Source organism: Alexandromys fortis, unplaced genomic scaffold, assembly GCF_014885135.2.
Source record: "Alexandromys fortis isolate MF-2015 unplaced genomic scaffold, M_Fortis_MF-2015_v1.1 scaffold_115, whole genome shotgun sequence".
NCBI lineage: Eukaryota > Metazoa > Chordata > Mammalia > Rodentia > Cricetidae > Alexandromys > Alexandromys fortis.
Genome location: NW_026067989.1, coordinates 3,922,176 through 3,930,086, shown reverse-complemented (window position 1 = coordinate 3,930,086; position 7,911 = coordinate 3,922,176). Strand labels below are relative to the sequence as shown.

Genomic DNA, 7,911 nt, shown 5'->3' with positions numbered 1-7,911 from the left:
CAAAAATAACTCTAAAGCCAACCCTGAGCAGTCGACACACCGCGCTTCCCTCCACCCCCCACGCCCAACTTTGAGATGGCTCAACCACTTGACTTTGGAATTAAAATGCACAGTTTCAGTCACCCAGGAAGCGCTTCGAACCACAAAGTGCATTAGTGTTCATCAGAGGAAGATAGTGTGGTGCAGTAGACAGCGAGTTCTCTGTATCATGCAAGATTGTTTTGCGTGGTTAGCGTGCTTGAGGGCTGTTGCAAGTTTGGGCTTTACTACCCTGCCTGCGCTTTTCCGGTTCCCGGGTCTCACTCCCAAAGCCAAGTCACACCACTGCGGACACCGCAGGTACAACCACATGCCCTCTAGCCCTGCTCCTTCTACCCTCGCAGCTAGAGTCAATTGGGTATCTACGACTTCAAGGGTCCGCCTAGAAGGCAGAGGGGGCGAAAATGCATTGGGGCATCAGCGCGGCCGTGTCGAGTGGGAGAGAGGAGAGGACCAAAAGCCAGCAGAGAACATTAGATTAGTTCGCTGCGCACACACCACCACAATCATTTTAGGAACTATTAAGCCCTCTGAAGTTGATCGTTTGCTATGGTTTAATTGACACTGTTCAACTAAGTGACAATTGTTCTGCTTATGGGGATGATCCGTCCACAAACCACGCGCTTAAAAAAATTGAGTCCTTAGCTCCTTCATGCCAAGGGACAGAGTGCATTTAAGACACACAGAGTTTTGGCAAATCTGACCTTTGGAGCCTTTCTTTGTTATGTTTGTGCTTAAATACTTCGGGAAGGTGGGTTAGATTCTTCCTCTCCTAGATAAAATAAAGACAGGATCCTGGAGCCCTCCCTGATGCAACCCACTGACAGCAGCAAGAAGGGACCTTTTGTGGGCCAGTAGAAAAGGCCCTCAGTGACCTACTGGAGAGCCTTTCCCTTCTGGTGGGATTGGGAGGAGCCAAGGAGAAGCGAGTTGTGGGCCCTTAGGAATTGTTCAGAAGTACCAAGTTTCTCCCAGTTGGGCGGGTGCTCGGGGCAGGGTCAGCGGTGACTGGGAAAACGTGGGCTGTCTACCTAAAATGGGTAAGATACTGTGTTCTCATTTTGCACTTGGCTCTGCCCTGAGAACCCTTAGCCTCGCCTCTCCGAAGCATTTCGTCAGATTACTTTTCTTCCTCATCAATAATAGCCTACCCAGCAGGCCCAATGTACCCACATAAAAATCTGGGCAATGAGCCTTGGGTGGGCCCACTTTCCCATCCGGCCTTGCATATCCGGATCCAAGGCAGGCTGGGACTGACCACTAGATCCCAGGGAGAGTTTTGGCGCCTGCCCCATACCATTCTTAACATTAAGATGGTCGTGCAGTCCCTGGCGCCTCATTTCGTCCACCCACTCCATAGCCTCCGGGCCGGTCATCCTCAACTGGAGTAACCCTTTTCAACACCCCACCTCTTCCGGGTGTACTACATAACCCAAGAACCATTTCCCCCCCAAGTGCTAAGGCCACAAGGGCAGCTTTCCTAAGAGAGGTTGGAACAAAGCGGTTAAATTCCGAGGTTCAAGAAAAGCTTTCTTAAGGCGATGGAAAGTTCAATGCCTGTGTAAACCGAACCTCAGAGCTTCTGACGGAACAGCCGCGAGCCGCAGCAACTCTGATAAGCGGACCTCCGCTGGCAGAGGCTGCTGGTCAGCCGGCCGCGCCCCGGGGAGGATGTCCACGCATGCCTTTGACACTCTCCTCCCGGGTCAGAGTCCGGAGTGTGTGAATTAGGGTCGACCTGCGATACCAGCTGGGGGAGTCGTGCCCGCCCCGTCCAGGCCGGAGCGCCTAGGTGAGGGCAGTGGGACAGCTGTCGCGGCTCCAGTTGCTTTGGGGAGTGGCTAAGTAGGTCAGCCCCTTTGCCCACTATTACCGCCCCCCACGGTCGCTCGCGTGTCAGTGCCGGTCCCCCGCGCCACCCTCACTCGCGCGCTGTCCCTCCAGGTCGCAGCGTTTACCAGCGCGTTTTGTCCGCAGTTGGTTTCCAGGCTGAGGGGCTGTAACCGTGCTCTTCTCCGACGAACGCTAATCAAGTAATTTCCCCATCCCAGTCCCATCAAATTGCTCTTTAGCTGTTGAACCACGGAGTTTTGCTCGTCTTTTCACATGCTAATCACGCCCATTCAACGGCTCTCCGTGGGGCTGTTTGTCGCGGGATAAATCTTCTTGTTTGCCCGCTGCATGATTAATTGATATTGTTGTCTGGCTTTTGTGGGGGACCGCTAGGAGCTGAAAGGCGATGCGTCGTGGCTGCACCGGGGGCCGCTGGCGACATCTTCGGGCTGCGGAGGTCCCCGCAAGGTCGGGCCAGGGCTGATGACATTATGCGCCCGATTTGGTTTTCCTTATTAGAACGATGATGAAAGACTTGGAGACCCGAGTCTTTACAGCCCACCACCCGGGCGCTGAAACCACACAGCGTTTAAGCCACAAGCGCAGACAAAGCCCTGGCATTTGCTCAATTCAGGAAAACGAGTTGGGTGTCCACGCAGGAGACAATTACATCTTATTTCGGCCCACCCGGGATTTCAGTGGAGTTGAATGTGGCAGTGCCGCGCAGAGGTTGGGTTATCAAACAAAGAATTTTTTAAAAAGTGTTTTTGGTTGAGGGCGCTAATAGAAAACAAAGGATCAGTTAAGGAAGCCAGAGCTTGTAGGGCAGCGGTAGCGCAAACGCGGCGCAAAGGCGCCTTTCTAGGCGCCTGATACTTGTGTTTGTGCTTGTGGATTTGCAGAAGAGCGCTGTTTCTGCGATTGCCTTGCCAGCCACCACCAGGGTCTGCCTGGACAAGAGCTCTAAGGCTCCAGTCAGTCTGCAAATTCACATTTTATTTGAGGGCACCGATTCCTACTCGGTGCTGTATTTTTCTGCCTCTGGCAGATGTGCAACCAAATCTCCAAATTCCTCTGCCCCCTGAACCCTTTCTCTGCGCCCCGGGGTTCTATCCTCCCACAGACATCCCTAAAACTTGGAAATTCAATTAAACAATTCCAGTTACGCAGAGCTCCTACGGTCTGCTCATTGCAAATATTTCCTTTTTCGAGTTCTTCAAAGGAAAAAAAAGCAAAGTAAAGAAAAGAAACTGTCGCCTTCGCTTTCACTGCGTTCGGGGTAATTGATAGGCGCCATCAGGGGTCAGAATTTGCATAAGAATTAAGAGCAGTAAATTAATTTAATATTCCGTGCACATCCCCAATTATTCCTGGAGACCTTTGTCTCCGCGGCTGCCAGAGAGGGGATTCAGCTGCTCTTCAACCAAACAACATCTGTGCGGTTAATAATTTGATAAACAGCTCATACAAATAGTTTCTGAATTATCTGGCTGCCCAATGACTATTCAGTTTGGAAACGTTTTGGCAGGGTCTCCGGGAGTCCTCTGAGGGGCTCAGGCTCCCGCCCTGACAAATGTCCCATCTTTTAAACATCAGCAGAAGACAATGTGTAGAATAAGTCATTATCATTGAGTAATAATCCTACCCCTTAAAAAAAAAAAAACCACAGCCTGGGTGTTCTGGGTTAGGGCAGGTCATCTATTAGAGATTCCACCTGTGATAAATAAACAGGCTGGGGGTTGGGTAGAGTGAAGGCATACTACGTGCAGGTAAAATGGGGTGTTGGGAGCGTGAAGAAATACTGTGTGTAGGAAAGATGGGATGCTGGAGAGAGCAAAGAGAGGTTGCAGGATGCTTCCTTTAACTCCTTTACAATTGAGTGGCTGGACTTGTACGTAAATAAATCCTCAAGGATCTTTGGGGGGGGTGACGGACTAGAAAACCAAGGTGTGACAGAGGAGCAGATGGAGATTAATTTTCTACTATGTTGCTTCTGGTATCTTTCATTTTTCCCCCTCTATATATGAGTGTTATTTATTTAAGAAATGCATACAAAAGTCACAGGGACCGGAAAGAAGGTAAGTTATGTTGGCTCATGTAGGCCTTGACGGATTTGTCCCAATGCTCCTCTTCGGGCACCACCACTTCTAACCCACCGTGATTCACCCACCAGTATCCTGAAAACAGCTTCTCACAAAGCCCAGGTACAGACAAGACAGATGGACAGGGCCCCCCCCCCCCACAACTTTGAGTTAGCCCAGCAAGTGAAACAGCCGTAATAAGATGATGCTGTCCTATGTCAAACCCAACCTGAATGTAGACACTAACCCCTCACTGTTACTGTCTGTAATACAGAAGATGTCATGGCTGTCATTATGTTCTATTATCTTCCTGCCACCCTGAGCAAAGCCTCTTCCTGATATAAAGTCTAGAAAGGAACCATTTGATCTTGAATGAGACTCAGGCTGCTCTAATTCCCGCAACCTGGGCATTGGGGCTGTTTACAATGAATCTGTATTTACCCCGGGATTGTTCTGCAGTGCCTTCAATATAACAGGGTGTTCCGCGAGAGTCTTTATCTCTGTCTATACATTTCCACATGTTTGATGTACACACCTCATACATTCCGCATCCTACTTTTCATTCCCCACACTGCTGCCAATCTAAGTACTTGAAGTCACTGACACTACCTAGAAGTTCGGAGTAGTGTGGAGGCAGCAATATGATAGACCTTTATTCTTCTACTCTAATGAGCCCCTGGAAGCATCGAGCTTTAAAGACAGGCAAATCCTTCAGGCTATAGGTCTAAATATATGACTTTACACTGAAGGCAATGCTTGCCTGGGCTCAACTGAAGAATTGCTTTTCCAGAAAACAAGTCATTGTGTCACACAAATAGGACAATAGTATTTCTACTGGGCACATTTATTTCTATTTTTAACATTTTCTTCTCGCATTTCATTAGGTTTCTCTACAGAACTGTAGATACTGTGGGGCCTGGCAGGCTTTTATATGCATACAAATCATCTCTGTTATTTATGATTGTGGTATCTGTCTATATTGTTTTATTAATTTCTGACTTTGTTTGATTCAGACTTCTCTAGTCACCCAGAGTAATTTGAAAACATTTCTTTTCTTAAATGGAGCATTATCAATTCTTTGGGGAGCCATTCTATTTTAAACACCAACATATTCAACTGCTTAATCTCTAGCTCTGATGTTACTCATTTTTATGCCCACAACTTACCCCCTTTGGGTTTTTTTTTATACTCCATATTTATCTTCCTTACATGTGTTTGACTGTGGGTTTTCTTTTTTAGAGCATTGCGGGCAGAAAAATGGTTAGTAAATAAGAAGGTAGATAACTGATTATATTTTTGACTCTGTGAGTAAAAAACACAAAACAAGGAAAGTAGAGATTCTTTTCCTACTAATGAAACCCTGTTCAGAAAAGCATTCTGGAAACCATCTAAGCTAATGTGTTTGGAAGGCTTGTTCTCATAAATGCTTGGCTCTTTGGTGATGAAATGCATATTGCCAACAGTCTACTAATTTAGATATATCTTTGGAGGGAAGTTTGGACATAACTGGAACTTGGTCCTGTATATTTGTAGGTAACCAACTTTCTGCGTCGAGTTCAAATCAGAGGTAACTCTTCCCCTCATGTCCACGAGCACTTACAAATATTGGGGCTGTTGTAATGAGTGATATTTGGTAACTTAAAGAAAACTCTGGGGGTCCACAAGATGGGTCAGCAGATAAGGGTACTGGCCACGAAGTGTGACCATTTGAGTTCCAATTCCCAAGTCACGTGTGATAGAAAGAGAAAACTGACCCAAACAAATCACAATCCACTTTTATTTATTTACTTTTCATTGGTTTAAATCCGGGATGTGTACAGCATCACACGGATTCTGTGTCCAATGGCTTTTGCAGGAAGGTTGCTTCGGAATTTGGTGTGGACCATGCCACTGTTTCCATGGGCCCGAGTTACTTTCCCCCAGATCACTCTGATTTTGTTTGGTTTGCCTCCAGGTGTCACTGTGTTGTTCTTTGTTTTATACACATAAGCGCATCTCTTGCCCAAGTAGAATTCAGTTTAATCTCGGGCATAAACGCCTTCACTTTTAAGGAGAGCTGTGTGCTCTCTCTGGTTCCTGAGACCTTGCTTATAGCCAGCAAAAGTGGCCTTGCACCACAGCCTTCCAGACATACTGTCCTTTAGAAGTCCTGTTCCCAGCAGGCCTCCACAGGCGCCAAGATGGCCAAAAGCATAAAAAAAAGATTTTAAAAGCACAAACTTTGGTAATGTTACTTACTGAAGTTGGAAAAGGAAATACAATCCCATGTCTTGGGGAAAGTTTAAAGGCCAAGATGCAGAATGATGATTCAGTGCGCTCTTTATTTAGATAAAGGATTTCCTCCAGTGCTGGGAAGCAAACCCAGGCTCTTTAAGATACATTTGACTGGGATGTTTTTTCTTCCTTTTTGAAAACTACAATTAGTAAACAATCAGGAAATTCTTCCTATAAACAAATTCTTCTAACTTATTTACTTCTGTTGATGTGAGTAAATACAATTTTTACATACGTAGTCAGCTTAACACTCAAAACTTACAAAACTTTGAAAACATCGACACACAGAAAAGGTATGAACAGGATCGCCTAAATAAAGTGGTCTGTTCTCATTGTCTTCTATTTTCATAACCAAATGAGCTGCGTTCGTTAAGTAGGTTTTCTACCTGAGATACTGGTTCAAAAGGATGCATCTTTGTGGGCTTTGGATGTTTGGAAACCACAGAAGTAAGCCCGGGTTCTCCAGAGATGATGATGATCCAAAGTTTCTGCTCACCAAGGGTGTCTGCTACATCCCTGGTTCTTCCCCATTCTCGCCTGGCCAGGGTTGTAATTAGGCAGGTCCAGCTTCACTCTTCAGGGCTCCCTTCACATCGCTGTGACTACAACTTTGTAGAGTTGTTAGCGCAGGTTCTGCATAGGTCAATAGCACTCCTTGGTAAAGAGGTGCCAGTGAAAGAATCTGTGCCAAGAGCCAAGGTCACCATGGTTCTGCTTAAAAGGAAGAGTCACGGGTAATGGGGTCTATGAGTTTCCTTTGCTGCTTGAGTTGCTCTGAAAGTCTGATCCAGTAAACCCAACCCAAGAAGGAGTTCAGGAGCATGCTCTGCTTTGCTGACTCTGTTATGAGGAACGAGGGATCTACATAATACAAGATTCAGCAGCATGGCATTTGAGACCTTCTATAGCGGACCTGGTATCAGAGTGAGACTACAAAGGAAAAGTTGTGGGCAGGAAAGCTCATGGTTCTACTTGTCCACTCAGTAACTGTAGACATTTGCCTGATTTCCTATGTCACAGACTACGGTCTGCCACTTTTCACCATTTATTTTCTTCCTGTAGCATATACATGGCTGTCCAGGTGAACTGCGCTGCTTAGCCTTCTCTGCAGCTATATGTGGCCCAGGAGACAATGTTCTCCCCGATGGGACACAAGCAGATTGGCATGCATACCCCTTAGCTCACTTATGCCTCTCTCTTTCTTCTTACTGTCGTAGAATGACATAACTCTGGGACCCCATGATATCTTCCAGGCTAGAGTCATCTCTTTTACTCTGGAATATTATATGAGGAGAAAAGAATTTCTATTTTGATTTTAAACTTTCATAGTTTTGTTCATTTTTTTATGGAATGTATTTAGAACAATCTTCTTCCTAGCTTTGTTTTTTTTTAAACTATGGAGTGAGCATATGTTAGTTCTGATTTCTTCAGAAGCAAGCACTGTTGTAGAAGGTGATCCCAGAAAACACCATTAATTGAAGGATGGGAAGAAAGGCAACTTTCTGGTATCAGGGAAGAGGAGTTCCACTAAAGTGTGTTATAAAGCAAATTATTATTATGGGCAACTAGAATTTAATTCTTTGGAAGAACTAGAGAGACTGTGAACCCTTATGAGTTGGAGTATTTTTGCTCCAACCACTCTCTGTCATTAACTGAAGGCTATTCTTTGTGAGCATGATTTCCC

General features: G+C 45.9%; 1 pseudogene; it reads right to left on the bottom strand.

Moving 5' to 3' along the window:
* Positions 1–5,752: 5,752 nt before the first annotated feature.
* Positions 5,753–6,127, bottom strand: LOC126512073 (60S ribosomal protein L35a-like; annotated as a pseudogene).
* Positions 6,128–7,911: the final 1,784 nt, after the last annotated feature.